The sequence below is a fragment of the Canis aureus genome, chromosome 38 (assembly GCF_053574225.1).
Source record: "Canis aureus isolate CA01 chromosome 38, VMU_Caureus_v.1.0, whole genome shotgun sequence".
NCBI classification, from domain to species: Eukaryota; Metazoa; Chordata; class Mammalia; order Carnivora; family Canidae; genus Canis; species Canis aureus.
In genome coordinates, this window is record NC_135648.1 from 19,955,811 (window position 1) to 19,978,143 (window position 22,333).

General features: G+C 35.8%; 1 long non-coding RNA gene across 4 annotated transcripts in view; it reads left to right on the top strand.

The window, feature by feature from the left end:
* Positions 1-22,333, top strand: part of LOC144307188 (uncharacterized) — a 130,524-nt gene that overhangs the window by 35,301 nt on the left and 72,890 nt on the right. For 3 of the 4 annotated variants that reach the window (XR_013374125.1, XR_013374124.1, XR_013374126.1), the window contains exon 2: positions 15,875-15,941. This is a non-coding gene — a long non-coding RNA (uncharacterized LOC144307188). Of the gene's footprint in view, positions 1-15,874; positions 15,942-21,848; positions 21,932-22,333 lie in introns of those variants that run through there. The other variant, XR_013374127.1, reaches the window with a different exon arrangement.

Here is a 22,333-nt window from a genome sequence, read left to right on the forward strand (position 1 = left end):
TTAAAGCAGAAGGGATCTTTTTAGAGCAAAAAAAAAAAAAAAAAAGATTATCTATGATACTGTGCTTGTGGATACATGACACTGTGAATTTTTCAGTACACATAAAACTTTACAGCATGAACCTTAACAGACACATTGAAAGTATCTATTTTAGGATGGAATGCAGAAAATGATAAAACAATAACCATATTACAAATATATTGAACAGCCTCACTGAAGGGAGTATAGGAAAAAGCGCTGACCAAAATAACTTTGGAAACTAGTGAAGTCTGTAAAACTAAAGAAAAAAGAAACATATGCACTGTACTCTGTTTAATAAAATTGTTTCCCATGAGGGTACAGATTTAGTATTCTTATGGTGCTGTGCATATATTCTTTAAACAATTAGATAAATGAGTGGTGGAGGATGGGAACCAGAGTTTTCACTGTTGAAGTGAGAAATTACAGATAAGCACAGAGGGAAACTAGAATAACCTAAGTCATAATGGGTAAAACCTGGTAGTATTAGGGGCACCTGAGTGCCTCAGTCAGTTAAGTGTCTGTCTTCGGCTCAGGTCATAATCTCAGGGTCCCAGGATCAATCCCCTGTGTTGGGCTTTCTGCTCACCAATGGTCTGCTTATTTCTCTCTCTCTATGCTTATACTGTCTCTCTCTCAAATAAATAAATAAATAAAATAAACATTAAAAAATAAGGCTGGAGGTATCAGTATAAAATCATATTTAGCTTACTAATAGATACAGATGGATATACATAGGAATATATGTGTATATTATATACACATTATATATATATATATATATATATATATATATATATATATATATACCTCCACAGGCTGGTTTTTATCCACACATACCCTATTCTCAGCAGATAGAACCTAGAAACAGTGCTGCACAGTAACAAACATATTTTGTGACAAAATCTTAGAGTCTAATAATAGTCTCTAATAAAAGTCACCAGTGCAATTGGAGAAACAGTTGATTCTAGGACTAGAGCAGGAAATATACAAGATAAACTTGCTGTATCTCTCAAAATGAAACAAAAAAAAAAACAAAAAAATGAGAAAAAGACAACCAACAATGATGAGGATGTGCCTAAATAAATAAGCAAATAAATAAATAAATAAGTATTGGATATAACCCAAAGTATAGAACAAAACCCATAAGTCTATACTTACATAAATAAATAATTGGATTAATAAGCAAATGGGAAGAGAGGACAAACCTACTGTGTAGGACAATCCCAAAAAATTTGTACAGATATTTTGACCTCAAGAAGCCGAAACATACTCACCACTCCGGGATAAAAATGATCAAAGAGGGAAAAGGATATAGTCTAGAAACCTGATAAACACTACCTCATCCATGTGTGATGAAAATAGCACTCTCTCTTTGTATTTTTCCACCCCAAACATAACATAGTCTGATCATAAAATAAAAAGAACGTCAGATAAATATCAGTTGACAGATATTCCTAGAATATCTAACCCCTACTCTTTAAAACTGTCAATGTCATTAAAATCAAATCAAGTCAGAGAAACTACCACAGGTAAGAGAAGCCTAAAGAAGTGTGGTAATTAAATGTAACGTAGTATTGTGGATAGGACATGAAAAGAGAAAAATTATATTGGTTAATAATACTTTCTTATTGTTGGTTCATTAATTGTAATAAATGTATCATAATACTATGAACTACAATGGAGGAACTGGGTGAGGAATACATGAGAACTTTCTGTATCACCTTCGCAAACTTCTGTAAGTCTAAGCCATTGTAAACAATAAAATGTATTATAAAAACAACTCTTATGTTATACATAGCAAACATTATTCTTAAAAGAATATATTCAGACTGGTCAATAAAAACCCATTCACACATTTAAATATCACCAAATTCTTAAGACGGAGCTGCTATTTTCTGTAGGTGAGAAAACTGAAACTCAGAGAGACTACTTAACTTGCTAAAGATCAATTAGTATTTAAACCATCTATTATTACCTCAAATTAAATATTCTATTATCTATAATACCATACAATGTCACCAGTACAATGACAAATGATATTCTCAAAATATCATCCAAAAGCATTATACATTCCTTTGTAAATTATATATAATATACACATACATTATATATATAATATATATTCGGTATTCCCCAAATAGGCAGTAAAACTATAACATATATCATAAAATGTTTTAAAATATCTAAACCCTCTATGATAATAGTTTAAAACAAGAATAATTTAACTAAGGGAAATTACTTAAAATGTGGGATATAATCAAGAAAAAACTAAAATTATTTGACCTATGATAGACCTCAGATAGATTTGCCTAGTTCTAGAGCAAAAATTTCCTATATCAATGAGAAAGCTGGAGTCCAGAGAGATAACAGAGAGAACTGTTTAATATTACACAGCTAAGTATTACAGACTTTTTAATACAGCACAAGTATCCCAATCTCCAGTATCCCAATTTCTAGCCTAGTCCCAATATATCATATAAAGCACTGAAAATATCAATGCTACTTTTACTACAAAATCAGAATCTTCAATTCTATTGCGCCATTATTCCTGGAAGTAAGATGGCAAAGTTTGCTAAAAAGTATACACACACACACACACACACACACACACACAAATAAATAAAAACCATATATACACATAAATATATAAATGTTTATACATATAATACATATATGTATATGGATATAAGTCAATAAATAAGAACCTTGAATTATTTTTAAAAGAAATGACAGCAAAATATTTATCTGTATGTGTGTGTCCAAACCATAGCATTTTTTTTCCCAAAGCAATTATATGATCCTGCCAATAATGGTTTGACCCAGGTAAGATAACAATTTTTCACTTTTTTCATGATAAATATTTTATTTGTCAAAGTATTTAGTTATCAATGTATTATTGGTAGCTATCTGGTGATCAGTTTTCCCCCATGAAAAAATTTAACTAACATTTATTTTATTAAAATTCTGGCATAATTGGGACTATCTCCAGGTAATATGTTGAATTAGAGAATCAAAGAGGCATATGGCACTAAAAGTACATTGATGATTTCTGTTTATTTTTTAAAATAATATTCTTTTTTTAAGATTTTATTTATTTGAGAGAGAATGTAGGAGTAGGGTGAGGAGCAGAAGGAGGAGCAGACTCCCTGCTGAGCAGGGAGCCAGGGCTCCATCCCAGGACTCTGAGATCATGACCTGAGCCGTAGACATTAACCCACTGAGCCACTCAGGTGGCCTGATGATTTTCGTTTAACTTCCACAAAGAATTCTTAGGCCTTTTCCCAGGGTCTGGTATATTTCATGACTTCTATAAATTAATTTATTCAGGAAAGTCTTCATAGGATATTTTTAAAAGCTAAATCTGAAGCATCTGTCAAAAAATGTTTAGTAGCTCTGCCTTTGGAAGTCAGGAGAGTCATCAAAGCCCAATTTCAAAACTTGCTAAATATATAAGGATAATCCCATTTCTTAGGCTTAAAAAACCTCTGTTGACTCAGTTGCCTAAAGAATTCTGCCTGCAAGGTAGAGATTGTCAGATACTAATCAACCCTATTTCTTCCTCCTGTAAAACACAACTACACTATTTTTCAAGCCTTCTTGCAGTTACATATAGTGCTGGATTGAGTTCCAGTCCATGGACATGAACTAAAGTGATGTGCGATACTTATAAAACTGAGTCATACACACACACAAACAAAACAAAAACCTATAGATAATCCTTCACGCTCCTTTCATCTATGGGCTGGATGTTGTTGTCCAGGGTAGGTTTGAAATCCACTTACAAAATGTATATGGTAAACTCATCATTCACATTTATCCCTGAATAACTGTGTGAACAGCCACCTACATGTTCAACGTATAGTCTCTGGATAGAAATTTTGAATCACTTTGATCTGCTTACAAAAGCAAGAAACACATCTTTATTCTGTTTGAATCACTATTTATTTTTGACTGTTTTTGTTATTGCTGTTGTCCTATTGTGAGAAATGCAACATATATGTTAAGGTTGAAGAAGAAAATACAAAGATTTCAGCACAGTAACTGACACTAGATATCAATAAATGATAACAGGGTCTGGTCAAGTGCACTCAAGACCTGTAGGTAAATAATAAAAATATCCACATCTGGACAGAAAAATTGTCCACATCCATATCTGGATGAACAAATTAGAAAAGGTACCCTTCCTCCATGCTGAGCTAGCCTTGAGTTAATGTAATCAGTTCAGCAAAGGGAGCTAACTTTCCCCATTATGCTTCTATTTGGTGTCTGTTTGAGGCACAAAAACTTTACAACCATTTGGAGTTATCTTTTAAAGTTTTTATTTAAATTTGAAGTAGTTAACATATATTGTTATATTAGTTTCAGGTGTACAATATTAGAATTATTTTTGAGTGTCTGTAAGAACATTTGAGGTAGGCTTGAGCATGAGAATGGTTATTTGTAAAAGTAAGCTTTCTGAAAAAAATGATACAGCGTCTCAGGGATGGTGCGAATGATGAGGGAAGACACTTAAGAAATAGATCAAATTGTCCAAGGAGTTGACACAAAAAAGATATGACACTATACTAACATCCAAGCTACTAATAGTCTAGTGCTCAATGTAGCTTATAAGAGAACATGTTTGATGATTTAGGCAGAAATCAAACTACAAATGGAATGCACAAGAATCATTGGGAAGCTTGATAAAAATAGATTTTCTCCACACAAAAGATCTTGTTATAGAAAGCATGTCATGTGCCACATGAATCTGTACATTTTACAAATATATCAGCTATTTCTGAAGCTGGTGATTCTGAAACCACACTTTGAAAAAAAAATCTTTATAAAATTCTTTACTCTGATTCTACTTTTCACTATGAAGCCATATGTTCAATGAAGTAAATGATTTGTCTAATATTTACTGTGTTTGCTACAATTTAAAGAAGATACCAGAGATCACAACAAATCATGATTTTATATCTCAAGGAAATGTACATAACAGGACAGTCAGACAATTATAAAAATTATAAGTATGTGATATACACAGAAATAAAACATAGGCACAAATCAGTGAAGTAATTTGTACGAGGAGTGATTTAACTTTGCTTGAAATGGAAGGATAGTCAGCAAAAATTTCCCAAAGAAAAAGAAACTAGAGAAGTGTTAAATGATAGAAATAAGAATCTGCTATTTAAGCAACAGGAGAAAAAGATTGGGGCAACAGAAAGGATTTAGGGAGGAAATGGTTATATGAAATGCGTAGTATGTTCAGAGAACCAAATGCAATCCAGTCCTGCTTGTATTGCAACCAGCAGGAGAATAATGTGGACTACAGAAAAAAAAAACTAAAGGAACAAATTTTCTTTGTTTTTAAAGGTTATTTTAAGTAGTCTCTATACCCAGTGTGAGGCTAGAACTCACAATCCAAGATCAGTAATTGCATGCTTTACCAAATGAGCCAGCCAGACACCCCAGGAACAGATTTTCTAAATGTAATTTGATTCCTTGAGAATACAGTGTCACACTGAAGAGATACTAGTAGCACCTTTGCCATAAATGGATTTCTCATAACCAAGAGAAAAGTGTGTTTTCCTATATTCTTCGCTATTATATTGGTTGCATGGTATCAAACACAGTAATCTGACTTACATCATATATGTCTCTTGTCACATATATCATCTTCAGCATATACTTTTGTAAGCCATGTCTTAATTTCCTTATTTGTAAAATAGAGGAAGGTAATAGTTTAAACTTTATAGAACTACGATAAGGATTAATTGGGGAAAAAAATCATGAAATATGATTGGCATCATGGCTACCATCTAGTAAATACACCCTGATCATTGGTGTTTGTGATTGTGTATAGGTGATTGAAACCTGATACCAAATGTATAGACTCAGAATTTTGGAGCTCTGAAAGTTCAACATCATCTATTTTGGAAACAAATTATATCAATTTTCCACAGTCTCTCACAGAAAGTAAAAGCAGAAGGGATACTTCCTAACTCATTCTATATAACCTACAGTATCCTAATTTAAAAAGACAAACCAAAATAAATAAATAAATAAATAAATAAATAAATAAATAAATAAATAAATGTTAAAAAAAATAAAAAGACAAACCATTATAAAAAAGGAAAGTTATAGACCAATATCTATTATGACATAGATGTACAACAAAATATTAGCAAATCAAATTCAAAAATGTATGAAAAACATATGTCATGACCAAGTGGAATTTATTCCATTATGCAAGTCTGGTTCAACATCCAAAAGGTAATTAATATAATCATCACATCAACAGGTTGAAGAAAAAAAATTATGATTGTAACAATAGGTGCAGAAAATGCATTTGACCTATTGGTTATAAAAACTCTCAGCAAAATAGGAATAGAAAGAAACTTCCTGAACTGGATAAAGGACAGACATCAATACAAATCTACAAATATTTGTATATTTGTATACTTAATGGTAAGAAACTACATACTTCCTTAGCAACACCAGAAACAAGGACATTCTCTTTTTCTATTCTTATTCAACACAGAAGCAAAGGCAATTCAAGAGAGAAAGGACAGTCTTCTTAACAAATGGTGCTGAAACAACCGGCATCCAGAGACGTTATACCCTTTACAAAAATTAACTAAAAGTGAATAACAGACCATAAAATAAAATGTAAATTTATAAAACTTCTAGAAGATAACATAGGAGAAAATTGGCGCCATTGGTTTTTGTGATGACTCTTAGGTACAACACTTGGAAACGGTATTAATGGGAAAAAATGTACAAGTTAGACTCATTAAAATTAAAAACTCCTGCTCCCTAGAAGACACTATAAAAAGAATAAAAAACAAGCCAAACACTTGGATAAAATCTTTGTAAAACAGATAATTGATAAAATACTAGTATCCTAAATAAACAAAGAAATATTAACGCGAAACAATAAGAAAACAACCCAATTATAAAATGGGCAAATGATTGAACAGACACCTCATCAAAGACTACACACACACAAAATTTTTAAGTCTTTTGGAAAATTATCCCATTTACTATTATTATGAAATGACCTTCTTTAATCTGGATATTTTCTTTGCTTTAAGGTCTCTTTTTCTGAAATTAATATAGCTAATCCAGTTTCCTTTGATTAGGTTTGAATAGTATCTTTTTCTCCATCCATTTACTTTTAATGTACTTGTGCCTTTATTTATTTTTTTAATAAATTTATTTTTATTGGTGTTCAACTTACCAACATACAGACTAACACCCAGTACTCATCCCGTCAAGTGCCCCTTCAGTGCCTGTCACCCATTCACCCCCACCCCCGCCTTCCTCCCCTTCCACCACCCCTAGTTCCTTTCCCAGAGTTAGGAGTCTTCATGTTCTGTCTCCCTTTCTGATCTTTCCCACACATTTCCTCTCCCTTCCCTTCTAATCCCTTTCACAATTATTTATATTCCCCAAATGAATGAGAACATACACTGTCCTTCTCCGATTGACTTGCTTCACTCAGCATAATACCCTCCAGGTCCATCCACGTTGAAGCAAATGGTGGGTATTTGTCGTTTCTAATGGCTGAGGAATATTCCATTGTATACATAGACCACATCTTCTTTATCCATTCATCTTTCGATGGACACCAAGGCTCCTTCCACAGTTTGGCTATTGTGGACATTGCTGCTAGAAACATCGGGGTGCAGGTGTCCCGGCATTTCATTGCATCTGAATCTTTGGGGTAAATCCCCAACAGTGCAATTGCTGGGTCGTAGGGCAGGTCTATTTTTAACTCTTTGAGGAACCTCCACACAGTTTTCCAGAGTGGCTGCACCAGTTCACATTCCCACCAACAGTGTAAGAGGGTTCTCTTTTCTCCGCATCCTCTCCAACATTTGTTGTTTCCTGCCTTGTTAATTTTCCCCATTCTCACTGGTGTGAGGTGGGATCTCATTGTGGTTTTGATTTGTATTTCCCTGATGGCAAGTGATGCAGAGCATTTTCTCATGTGCGTGTTGGCCATGTCTAGGTCTTCCTCTGTGAGATTTCTGTTCATGTCTTTTGCCCATTTCATGATTGGATTGTTTGTTTCTTTGGTATTGAGTTTAATAAATTATTTATAAATCTTGGAAATTAGCCCTTTATCTGACACGTCATTTGCAAGTATCTTCTCCCATTCTGTAGGTTGTCTTTGAGTTTTGTTGACTGTATCCTTTGCTGTGCAGAAGCTTCTTATCTTGATGAAGTCCCAATAGTTCATTTTTGCTTTGGTTTCTTTTGCCTTCGTGGATGTATCTTGCAAGAAGTTACTGTGGCCAAGTTCAAAAAGGGTGTTGCCTGTGTTCTTCTCTAGGATTTTGATGGAATCTTGTCTCACATTTAGATCTTTCATCCATTTTGAGTTTATCCTTGTGTATGGTAAAAGAGAGTGGTCTAGTTTCATTCTTCTGCATGTGGATGTCCAATTTTCCCAGCATCATTTATTGAAGAGATTGTCTTTCTTCCAATGGATAGTCTTTCCTCCTTTATCGAATATTATTTGACCATAAAGTTCAGGGTCCACTTCTGGGTTCTCTATTCTGTTCCACTGATCTATGTGTCTGCTTTTGTGCCAGTACCACACTGTCTTGATGACCACAGCTTGGTAGGACAACCTGAAATCTGGCATTGTGATGCCCCCAGATATGGTTTTCTTTTTTAAAATTCCCCTGGCTATTCGGGGTCTTTTCTGATTCCACACAAATCTTAAAATAATTTGTTCTAACTCTCTGAAGAAAGTCCATGGTATTTTGATAGGGATTGCATTAAACGTGTACATTGCCCTGGGTAACATTGACATTTTCACAATATTAATTCTGCCAATCCATGAGCATGGAATATTTTTCCATCTCTTTGTGTCTTCCTCAATTTCTTTCAGAAGTGTTCTGTAGTTTTTAGGGTATAGATCTTTTACCTCTTTGGTTAGGTTTATTCCTAGGTGTCTTATGCTTTTGGGTGCAATTGTAAATGGGATTGACTCCTTAATTTCTCTTTCTTCAGTCTCATTGTTAGTGTATAGAAATGCCACTGACTTCTGGGCATTGATTTTGTATCCTGCCATGCTACCAAATTGCTGTATGAGTTCTAGCAATCTTGGGGTGGAGGCTTTTGGGTTTTCTAGGTAGAGTATCACGTCATTGGCGAAGAGGGAGAGTTTGACTTCTTCTTTGCCAATTTGAATGCCTTTAATGTCTTTTGGTTGTCTGATTGCTGAGGCTAGGACTTCCAGTACTATGTTGAACAGCAGTGGTGAGAGTGGACATCCCTGTCTTGTTCCTGATCTTAGGGGAAAGGCTCCCAGTGCTTCCCCACTGAGAATGATATTTGCTGTGGGCTTTTCGTAGATGGCTTTTAAGATGTTGAGGAATGTTCCCTCTATCCCTACACTCTGAAGAGTTTTGATCAGGAATGGATGCTGTATTTTGTCAAATGCTTTCTCTGCATCTAATGAGAGGATCATATGGTTCTTGGTTTTTCTCTTGCTGATATGATGAATCACATTGATTGTTTTACGGGTGTTGAACCAGCCTTGTGTCCAGGGATAAATCCTACCTGGTCATGGTGAATAATTTTCTTAATGTACTGTTGGATCCTATTGGCTAGTATCTTGTTGAGAATTTTTGCATCCATGTTCATCAGGGATATTGGTCTGTAATTCTCCTTTTTGGTGGGGTCTTTGTCTGGTTTTGGAATTAAGGTGATGCTGGCCTCATAGAACGAATTTGGAAGTACTCCGTCTCTTTCTATCTTTCCAAACAGCTTTAGTAGAATAGGTATGATTTCTTCTTTAAACGTTTGATAGAATTCCCCTGGGAAACCATCTGGCCCTGGACTCTTGTGTCTTGAGAGGTTTTTGATGACTGCTTCAATTTCCTCCCTGGTTATTGGCCTCTTCAGGTTTTCTATATCCTCCTGTTCCAGTTTTGGTAGTTTGTGGCTTTCCAGGAATGCGTCCATTTCTTCTAGATTGCCTAATTTATTGGCGTATAGCTGTTCATAATATGTTTTTAAAATTGTTTGTATTTCCTTGGTGTTGGTAGTCTCTCCTTCTCATTCATGATTTTATTAATTTGAGTCTTCTCTCTATTCTTTTTAATAAGGCTGGCTAATGGTTTATCTTATTAATTCTGTTGAGGACCAACTCCTGGTTTTGTTGATCTGTTCCACAGTTCTTCTGGTCTCGATTTCGTTGAGTTCTGCTCGAATCTTAATTAACTCTCTTCTTCTCCTGGGTGTAGGATCTATTTGCTGTTTTTTCTCTAGCTCCTTTATGTGTAAGGTTAGCTTTTGTATTTGAGTTCTTTCCAGTTTTTGAATGGATGCTTGTATTGCGATGTATTTCCCCCTTAGGACTGCTTTTGCTGCATCCAAAGATTTTGAACGGTTGTATCTTCATTCTCATTAGTTTCCATGAATCTTTTTAATTCTTCCTTAATTTCCTGGTTGACCCTTTCATCTTTTAGCAGGATGGTCCTTAACTTCCACGTGTTTGAGGTCCTTCCAAACTTCTTGTTGTGATTTAGTTCTAATTTCTAGGCATTATGGTCTGAGAATATGGAGGGGACGATCCCAATCTTTTGGTATCGGTTCAGACCCGATTTGTGATCCAGTATGTGGTCTATTCTGGAGAAAGTTCCATGTGCACTTGAGAAGAATGTGTATTCAGTTGAGTTTGGATGTAAAGGTCTGTAGATATCTGTGAAATCCATCTGGTCTAGTGTATCATTTAAAGCTCTTGTTTCTTTGGAGATGTTGTGCTTACAGACCTATCGAGTATAGAAAGAGCTAGACTGAAGTCACCAAATATAAGTGTATTATTATCTAAGTATTTCTTCACTTTGGTTAATAACTGATTTATATATTTGGCAGCTCCCACATTCGGGGCATATATATTGAGGATTGTTAAGTCCTCTTGTTGGATAGATCCTTTAAGTATGATATAGTGTCCCTCTTCATCTCTCACTACAGTCTTCGGGGTAAATTTTAGTTTATCTGATATAAGGATGGCTACCCCTGCTTTCTTTTGAGGACCATTCGAATGGTAAATGGTTCTCCAACCTTTTATTTTCAGGCTGTAGGTGTCCTTCTGTCTAAAATGAGTCTCTTGTAGACAGCAAATAGATGGGTCCTGCTTTTTTATCCAGTCTGAAACCCTGCGCCTTTTGATGGGGTCATTAAGCCCGTTCACATTCAGAGTTACTATTGAGAGATATGAGTTTAGGGTCATCATGATATCTATTCAGTCCTTGTTTTTGTGGATTGTTCCACTGAACTTCTTCTTAAAGGGGAATTTTAAGAGTCCCCCTTAAAATTTCTTGCAGAGCTGGTTTGGAGGTCACATATTCTTTCAGTTGCTGCCTGTCTTGGAAGCTCTTTATCTCTCCTTCCATTTTGAATGAGAGCCTTGCTGGATAAAGTATTCTTGGTTGCATGTTCTTCTCATTTAGGACCCTGAATATATCCTTCCAGCCCTTTCTGGCCTGCCAGGTCTCTGTGGAGAGGTCTGCTGTTACCCTAATACTCCTCCCCATAAAAGTCAGGGATTTCTTGTCTCTTGCTGCTTTAAGGATCTTCTTGCTTTAAGGATCTTCCCTTTATGTTTGGAATTTGCAAGCTTCACTATTAAATGTCGAGGTGCTGAACGGTTCTTATTGATTTTAGGGGGGATCTCTCTATTTCCTGGATCTGAATGCCTGTTTCCCTTCCCAGATTAGGAAAGTTTTCAGCTAGGATTTGTTCAAATACATATTCTGTCTGGCCCTCTGTCCCTTTCGGCGCCCTCGGGAACCCCAATTAAACGTCGTTTTTTCTTCCTCAGGCTGTGGTTTATTTCCCTTAATCTATCTTCATGGTCTTTTAACTGTTTGTCTCTCTTTCCCTCAGTTTCCCTCTTTGCCATCAACTTGTCTTCTATGTCACTCACTCGTTCTTCCACCTCGCTAACCCTCGTCGTTAGGACTTCTAGTTTGGATTGCATCTCATTCAATTGATTTTTAATTTCTGCCTGATTAGCTCTAAATTCTGCAGTCATGAAGTCTCTTGAGTCCTTTATGCTTTTTTCTAGAGCCACCAGTAGCTGTATAATAGTGCTTCTGAATTGGCTTTCTGACATTGAATTGTAATCCAGATTTTGTAACTCTGTGGGAGAGAGGACTGTTTCTGATTCTTTCTTTTGAGGTGAGTTTTCCTTCTAGTCATTTTGCTCAGTGCAGAGTGGCCAAAAACAAGTTGTATTGGGAAAAGGAGAAAATGAGAGGAGAGAAAGAAGGAAAGAAAAGAGAAAAAGAAAAAAGAAAAAAAGGAAGAAAAAAGGAAAAAAGAGAAGAAAAAGAGAAAAAGAAAGAAAGGAAAAAAGGGTGGGGGAAAGCAAACAGAAAAAAAAAAAAAAAAACCCACAGGGGAGTATCTTCTGATTCTGTGTACTTTAAGTCCCTTGGCTTCCCCTGGAACTCGTCCGTCTAGCTGGTCTTCCGGGGGAGGGGCCTGTTGTGCTGATTTTCAGGTGTTAGCACTTGGGGGAGCTGCTGTGCCCCTGCCTGGTGCAGGGCTCAGTGGGGGTTGTTTACCCCGCGAGGCCCCAGGAGGAACAACTGCAGTGGCGGGGCCAGCTCTGCAGCCCTGGAGTCAGCTCCTGCAGTAGCTCCAGAGCTCTCCGTCTGCAGGGCCTGGAGGCTCCGGAGCGGGGCCGCTGATCTGCTCAGCTCAGGGCAGGAGCGTTTGCTGTCCTGGGCCCTCCCGGCCTCTGCCTGTCCCAGGGGTGGCCGGATCCTGGGCTGTGTCCCGGCGCCCTGTGCTCCAGAGCCTGAGCTATTGGATTCGGGCTCCCGCCCCGCAGCCCCTTCCGTGGAGCCGCCCCCGAGCCCCCCGAGCTGCTCCCGCCCCGCAGCCCCCTCTGCGGAGCCGCCCCCGACCCCCCCCTCCCCAGCTGCTCCGGGTCCCGCCGTGCGCTCTGCAGCCCTTAGGGAGCTCGTTGCACTCTCCTGGGGCGCAGGTGTCTGTTAGTGTCCCCGGGAGCCCGAGGGCATCCCCGCCCTCCTGGGTCCTGCTCCAACTCCCTGCGAGCCTCTTTCCCCCGGGAAGGTCGGTGCAGCTCCTGCTCCTCCGGGACGGGGCTCTCCTGTCCTGGGGACCCTCGCCCCGGCCTTAGCCCGGGTCCTCGCGGGGCCCCTCCCCCTTGGAGGCCTTTTGTTCCTTTATTTCTTTTTCCCCGTCTTCCTACCTTGATAGAAGCGCGAACTCTTCTCACTGTAGCATTCCAGCTGGTCTCTCTTTAAATCTCATGCCGAATTCGTAGATTTTCAGGATGATTTGAAGGTTATCTAGGTAATTTGGTGGGGACAGGTGACTTGGGGACCCTACTTTTCTGCCGTCTTGCCCCTCCTACTTGTGTCTTTATATTAAACATGAAGTTTTTGTAAATAGCACAGTTGGATCATGTGTTTTTTTGTTTGTTTTTATCTACTATGGTAGTCCTTTTTTTTTTTTTAATTGGTGTATTTAGACCACTGATATTTAAAGTGTTGTTTTTATATAGTTGGAATAATATCTACCATATTTTTTTAATGTTTTCTATCATTCTTCTTTATTGTTCTGTCTTCCACTATTTTTATGCGTTCTTTGGTTTTAATCAAGCATTTATGTAAGTAAAAATTATACTACTATACTCAAAGTCTGGTGATTTAAATTTTAATTGTATCTAAAAAAAACTTTCGCAGAAATATCTGTCATAGTGTTTAACTGTACAACTGGGTACCGTAGGCTAGTCAAATTGCCACAACATTAACCATCATACCTAAATTAGATATTTTAAAATATTTTTCCTGCTTGGTATTCTCTCAGCTTTCTGGATCTATGGTTTGCTGCTTTTTTAGAAAGATTTTATTTATTTATTCATGAGAGACACAGAGAAAGAGGGGCAGAGACATAGGCAGAGGGAGAAGTGGGATCCCTGCAGGGAACTTGATGTGGGACTCAGTCCAAGACCCTAGGATCATGATGTGAGCCAAAGGCAGATGCTCAACCACTGAGCCCAGGTGTCCCTGGTTTGCTGCTTATACTAATTTTGTAAGTTTTCATTCAATTTTCTTCTATCTCTTCCTTTTTCTTCTCCATCTAGGAGGCTCATTACATATATCTTATGTCCTTTTTAAGTGTCCCACATCTTTTGAATATTTTATTTCATCTTATTGTTTATTTATTTTCATTTAGATTTTCAAAATTTTTATTGAAATTTCTTCAAGTTCACTTATTCTTTCCTTGGCTATGTCCTATCTAATGAGTCCATTAAAGACATATTTCATTTATGTTATGTATTTCAAAATAGCTACTTTCCCTTCACCCTGCTGGAAAGTGGAAACTTAGGGTATTTTTCTCAGATCTACATTGTCAGAGTCTGGTAGGGCTCCTGGAGGTACAACTAACAAAAGTGTATAAATGTGTGTAAATGTGGTGGTGGGCAAAGACTGGCCTCTTTCAGGAATTTTTAACTTTTAAATTTGTCCATCCTTGCCATCAACAATTTCATCAAATAAAGTTTAAGTTTTCCTATCTTGGTGCTAATTCCTGCAAAGGTTTTTTTTCTTGGGCTTATCCTTCAATAAGCTGTGATTTTCTGCATCCAACTGTCTGTCTCACCAATTTTAGGGCAATAGTTTGCCCTGTAACCTAAATTTTCTACTGAATCTAAAAAAAATATTTGATTTTTCGTTTGTTCAGCCTTTTTTTTTTCCTGTGATGATGAGGAGTGATGGCTTCCAAGCTCCTTATATTCCACACTGGAAGTAGAAGTCTTTCAACTTTATTTTAAAAGAAATCAAAACAAGACCTAACAAACAAATCAACAAACAAGAAATTTCTTTGGCTGTTTATTTACTCCAAACACCCTATTTTCTACATGTATTCCCTCCTATCACCAAGCATCCTCAGCCTGTCATCTGCTTCCATATGGCCTCAAACTTCATCCAAGTGTTAAACTGCTCTCACTAATGTCACACTTTCCCAATTGTGAAACCTAACGGAAACTATTTCTTAGGTCTTACATTAAGTAATGTTTCTATACAGTTTACAAATATGAACTATCTTCTTAAAGTGCACTTCTCTTGATTTCAGAATATAATTTATTTTTCTTTTTCTCTGGTTATTTCTCTTTATCACTTTTATTGAGTCTTGATTTTAGTTTGCTTTTTCTCTCTAATTTGTCACCAGTCCTGAGGACTTTAAGACTTTTTCTCTTTTTATTTTGTACATTTTCTGTAGGTAACCTTAACACTTCCTAAAAACTTATACTAAAACAGCCTTTCCCAAGTCACATATCAATTCCTCCACATTTTCCTTTTTTTTTTTTTTTTTTACCTAAGAGAATGACATCCTTAGTCATCAATTGCCCTGGTTGAGAATCTTAAATTCATTCAATCTCTTTTAGGGTATATATATTTTATATTCACATATCATAAAAATTGTTATAATGAATAATATATGCAGGAATTCTTTAACATATCTAATTCAAGTTTTTGATCATTAAATTCACATGAGTACTTAAGATGCTCTAAATAATGTACATCCATAGAAACAAATTTAATTTCTTCCCTATATTTATTGTTATGTAATAATTGTTAATAATTTACTTAAATGCTAGCATACAGATGCAAAGGATAGAACAAAAATAGATTCGAAGAAAAATAATAGCAGAACTACATAAACAAAGCTTTTAATGTTAATCCAAATCTCTATTATAATAAAAAAAAATCATGCAAATGTTCCTCTTGATATAGACTTAGAGAAGAAAAGCCCAATTTTGGCTTGGCAGGTATAATTCAAATATTAAAATCCAGTCTTTATTCTTCTGTAGAGAAAAACTCTTTGTGAGAGATGTTTTGGCATGCCATACAAAATGGAACCCAACTGTAGCACAAAATGTAAGTTTTAAAGGACTTTTATCATCAAAATCTGTATTCTGTTTCCAAAAAAAGTAACAACCCTTTGCTATAGGTTATCTTTGAATTCCTAATAGTTTGAAATAATCCAAGACAGAGAGACTAATAATAAAAAAGTCATCAATAAAATCATGTGTTTCATTGTGAATGTATTTAATATAAGTACAAATTTTAAAAGTAATCATGTAAGTTACCTTATTGTATCCTTCTTGTATGCCTGACGATTTAGTCTCCCTGGTACCAGCATCTCTACCTGAATGTGTTTCTTTTCTTCATTCTATCTCAAGAACAAAATTTGAAGATCTATAAGAGATAGTTTGCCTCAAAGGAGTTTCTCAACAATATAGATCTCATGAATCACATTCTCTAAACAGATGATGCCGTATTTCCCCAGGAAGCATACAAATACTTTAAAAGTATATTATGGTATTGGTATTACCTTGAAGACACTTTGGGCAAAGACACAGTTAGGCTTTGGTAGTGAGTGAGGATAGACAATATGGAAATATTTCCTGCAGTAAATGCAGAATCCATTTTTAGAAGTTCACTGACAGTAGAGTAGAGAGTAGTTTCAGGAAGAGGCAATTGAAATTGGGACCCTAGGAAGAGACTATTGAAATCACAGCAATGGAAATGGAAAAACATTATTTAGAAATATTCTTAGGAGATAGCAATGTGGAGACTTTACAAAGTAAAATCTGGAGGTGCAAGGAAGAGAGGAATCAAAAATGATTCACAGCCTCTTTTCCAGCTGGAAGCAGAGTGAGTTAGCTAAAAGAAGAATCTAGCTGTGCCAGGTCCTCTGAAGTTAGAAACAACTTAATTTTGTAGAAGTAAAGGACAAGCTCATGAGAAGTTTGCTCGGAAGGTGATTATAAAAAAAAAAAAAAAAAAAAAAAAAAAAAGGAAAAAACTTACATGACAAGGAAAAGATAAGCACTACCCTCAGGAATATAGGTAAATGTTCTGAAACGAATCAGATGGCTAGAATAACAGTTTAGGAAATCTAGCAACTTTGGTGTACTTGTGGAAACCACATCAACATTTGTCATCAGGGTGAGGGTATGCTAGTGTGAACTGAAAGGTATAAAAATGGCTGCAGCACTTTAGTTTTGCCAGATACTCAATGTACTCAATGACACTTTGTTAAGCTCAGCAAAGCTTCAGTTAACATGCTGAGCATTGTGAAATCGTTAAGTTGCATGGAGTTATCCAAACTTGAAGTTGGCAAATGAACTGATCACATGTGGCTATGGGAAAATCTGTTAAAAGAAAATTACTCTGAAAATTATGTGTGCCACCCAAGACTTTCCCAGTAAACTAATAGAAAAATCTAATTTATTTTTTTTTTAGTTTATGTTTTTATTGGAGTTCAATTTGCCAACATATAGCATAACACCCAGTGCTCATCCCACCAAGTGCCCCCCCTCAGTGCCCATCACCCAGTCACCCCAACTCCCCACCCACCTCCCCTACCACTACCCCTTGTTTATTTCTCAGAGTTAGGTGTCTCTCGTGTTTTGTCACCCTCACTGATATTTTCATTCATTATCTCTCCTTTCCTTTTATTCCCTTTCACTAATTTTTATATTCCCCAAATGAATGAGACCATATAATGTTTGTCCTTTTCTTTTTTCGTTTTTTTTTTTTTTTTTTAATGTTTGTCCTTTTCTGATTGACTTATTTCACTCAGCATAATACCCTCCAGGTCCATCCACGTCGAAGCAAAAGGTGGCTATTTGTTGTTTCTTTATTTATTTTATCTATAAAATTCCCAAAATGTTTTATTGATCTGAAATTATTAATATGCTAATTAATAAAATTAATGTAATTATTCTAATGTTATATTGCATTGGTAGCCTAAGACACATAATTATTTAGTAACATTATGGCTTCAATTAAATTAAGCAGTTTATTTCACTAATTAAAATTATTTTCACTAATATTCTCAGAAGATATTACTTTGTAAAGCATTTGGTGACTAACAATTGTGTACTATGGAAATAGCTTCTATACTTTTTTATTTTCGATTAGATTTGAAATTCTATTACATAAGTCTTACAATAAAATAATTTGCATTCCTTCCTTAGGAATTAGCTTCTTGACAAAGAGATATTTCTCTTTCACAGGTTGCTTTAAAGGTTTTAAAAATATCTGTTTTACCTTTTAAAAAAATCCTTTACCTATACAGCAAAGATCTGAGAGTGTTTAACTATGCAAATGCAAAGGACAAATCACTGAACATCAGCAAGCAGTCATTCTAGAGAATAATAAAATAAACAAATAAGACTCCTAGGTTAATAAAAATGTCACATGTTATTAAGTTTGATGGCAGTGTAGATAAAAAGTACAGATGATCAATTTCTGTTTTTGTCTTAAACCTCATTATTGTTTATTAAAGTGTCAAATCAACATGATTCTTGTTTGCTTTGCATGCACCTCATGAGTTATTGATAATTTTAAAATGTGTTAAAGGACTGGGCCTGTTACCTAATTTTCTTATCATATATTAATAAAAAAGATACAATATTCAGGTAATTTTTGGTGATCTGACTCTACTAACATTTCACCCTCTTAACATGTCGATGTGGCTTTGCTAGAACTGAACCTATGTTTTAAGAATGGGAGAAGTCAGAGGGGCTCTGAGTGAGATGAAATCCTAGATACCAAAAAGGTGGCAAGAGCCATGTAAGGGCCATCTTGAGCAAATTACTTCAATCAGAGCTACACCCAGATCTTCAACAAATTCCTACCTATGGTGTGATTCCATTTTTTGGCCAAGAAAGGACAGAGCTTCATTTCTCGATATGTTGAGAGGTAGCCTCAAGAGAGACTCAGAGAAAGCATTTTTTTCTGACTGTGGGAAGAGTAAAGGCCTTATTCAAGTTGTGAAATCAGTGATTGGGGTAAACTTACCTAAATATAATAGAGCACAAAATTTCTAAATGATGCGGTGGAATTATTTTCTCATATCCTTGGATAGAAGGTGCTTATCGTATAAAGGCATTATCACTGAAGCAAATCAACAATGAATTTCCCCCATGATTTCCAAACCACTAGACTCAGTCAAACAACAGCATAAGAACTTGGAAGCAGATGTTCAGCAAGAAAAGTCCATTGTACACAGTATAATGCATCTCTATCAGAGAACAGTCATTTGAACTGTCCCCCAAAACTGCGTTGTAGACATAATTGCAGAACCTGGTGTTTTAAAAAATTATACCTCTTCTAGAAGGAAAGAGAGATAATAATATAATTAATCAGTCAACTCAAAATAGATTATTGAGCACTTAGCCTGTGCCATCTACCCTCCAAGGTTCTAGGGAGACACTGTTGAATGAAACTGGCAAAAACCCTTATCTGTCCACATGGAGCTTATATTCTAGTGGGTGTAAACAAAAAGTAAAATTCTTAAGTAAGTAAATTACATAATAAACTGTGATAAGTGTCTTGGAAAAAAATTAAAATAGATCAAGAACACTTATGTAAAGTAGAGCACACTGAAGTAATATTGGAATGGTGAAGAAAAACAGGTGAGAGAAATGGCTATATGAATATAGGGAGGAATACCTCTCCAATTCAAGGGTTCAGCCAGTGAAAAATCCATGTGGTAAAAGAATGTTGCAATGTTTATGGAACCCCTCAAAGAAATTGGAATAACTAGAGTAGAATAAAAAAAACTACAGAGTTAACATGGAACTAGGTTATGTCGAGCCCAGTGGGTCATTATGAAGCTTTTGGCTTCTACTCTGAGAAAAATAGGATTCACTGAAGGAATCTAAGAAGAGATTGGTATGACCTAAATTAGCTATTAATAGGATCACTCTGAATGATTTGTTGAAAACAGTCTCTATGGCAACAACAGTGGAAGAAAGGTAAACAGTAGGTTATTGAAGCAATATAGAGTAGAGGTGATGGTAACTCAGACCATAGTGCTAGCTATGCAGATAATGGGAGATAATCAGATTCTAGCACTTTTGAAGATAGAGCAAGGAGGATTTTCTGATGGATTAATTAGAATTATGGGAGAAAGAGAAATCAGTTATGATCACACTGTTTGGCTGATAAGGATAAAATTATCAATAGCTGAGATGCTGAAAATTGTGAGCAAGGGATTTGGAAAGAGATATGGAGGAAAAAGAGACTTTCAATTTGACATGTTAAGTCTAAAGTGTCTATTAGACATTTGAGTGGAAATACCAGGACTGGATTTGCCTGGAGAAATGTGGGCTGAAGCCAATTGTAAAGCCTATCAACCTAATAATCTGGGTGAGATCACCAACACAGTGATTGCAGATTAAAGTAGAAAAGTATAGAGTTGAACACTCTACTGTTAAGAAGTCTGGGGAAAGAAAATGCTGGTTTTCTTTCTAGGTTTCCAAGAAGAGTCACTTACATACCATGCTAAATGATAGCTATCAGTGGTTTGAGTAAGATTATTGAGAGTTCACCATTCATAATTTTACAGCCATGTGGTCATAGTGACCTCAGAAAGGCCATTTTCAGAGGAGTGTTTAGAAAAACCTCAAGAGAATATTAAAAAAAAAAAAAAAACAACGGGAGAATATCTGGAGATAGACTCGATGGCTCTTCAGGAGCTTTGCTGCAAAAGGGAGCGAACAAATGAATCAATAACTTGGGAATAAATGTAAAGTGTTTTTTTTTTCCCTTATAGTAGAAAAGAAAATATAGTACTTGTGTTCTGACTCATATGATCAAGTAGAGAAGGAAAAATGATGGAGAAAAAAGGAAGAATTAATTTAGTTAACTTCTTTGACTGGGTATAACAGGCTGAGACTTATTCACAAGTAAAGGGATAACTTTGCATAGAAGCAGGAACTGTTCAACTATAGTAATAAGGAAAGGTAAGTGGGTTATTTGGTAAGGTGACTAATGGAAGCACTCTTATAATTGCTTCAATTTTCTCCTTGAAGTTGGAAGCAAGGCCATCTGTTCAGAGTAATGATTGGGGAGTGATGTCAAATGTTTTAGAAGAGAAGAGTCAATTAAGAGAGAGGAAGAGTGAATGGATTAGAGACATAGGCCATGATTTCTTTGCAATGTCAGTGGTTCTGAGGTTAGAATTTGTCTTTGCTGTAGCAAGAACAATATTGATGATTTTACAAGTGATTGGTATTGAGATCAAGAAAGAATGAATTTATGGGGTCACATAGTAAGTGGGTGAGTCAGAATTCAGTCTCATGTAATAGTGTTTGCCCTCTTCAGTTTGAATTCTATAGAAGAAATATTAACCTCCAAATGTACTGTCTAAATGAGGCAAGAGCATACTGCAAAGCAAATCTCACCTCTTGAGCATAAAATTATTTTAGTACTGATTTCCCTTTCTAAGGAGTCACAAGCTCTGGAGGGAGATTCTAAGAAGTTCATCCCACCAGAAGATACCACTACCCAGCCAATAGAAATCTTAGACACTTGATAGGCCCTATCTGGGAGAATAAAAGAATTATGAAAGTTTAAACTTAGAATTTACTATGCCTGCCAACATAATGATACTGTTTTTTTTTTTTTTTTTTTGTATTTGATCCTCCAAATTTCAAACTACTCAGATATTCCTAAATGTTTTTTTGTGAGGCAGAACAGCACTTAATGGTTGTGCTAATGTAAGACCAAATGACAGGAACTAGTGCTCCAGAAGGGGGAACTAGAGCATTTCAATTTAAGAAAGACAGATGTCAAGCCAGGAAACAATCCCCCAAAAATTAATTTAGAAACGATTTTTTCCCTAATTCTTGGAAAGAAATCTCACCCTTAGGAGAAGAAAAGATGAACAAGATGGGTGTACTTCTAAGATTGAAGTATCTAGATTACACAAATCAATATGTATTCTCTCTACATATTTTTTTTCTTATTTCTTCCCCCTTACTGTATAGAACAAGATACTGAGTTAGGAGACTGAGTTTTCTTGGATTGGCTCTTGTCAAATGAAGAAATAAGAGAGTGCCAGAGAAATGGTGAATAATTCCAAGATCCTCTCACTTTGCTTTCACTCACTTTTTAATAAATAATTATAAACTATTTTATCACAAGAACCAGATATTGAAGTATTTTAAGGAAACAGTTGAAGAATTGGTGCTTCTCTCTAACTCTTACAAAGGGTAGAGTCAATTGACTTCACAGGACCAGAGAACACACAGTTAACATGTAATCTGAAGATGTATGTTGGAGAACTCAGAAAAATAGTGTAGAGATAACAATTCACCAAATTTTAAAAGTAGAGGTTCCATCTAGGTTTACTAATCTCTCAAAGAAGCAGGAAAGACTCCAATTTAGGGTTATACTCAGTTCTGTGAATTATTCAAACATCTTCTTTTTCTTTCTTTTATATTTCCATGCATTTTTGAGCATTTCTTACT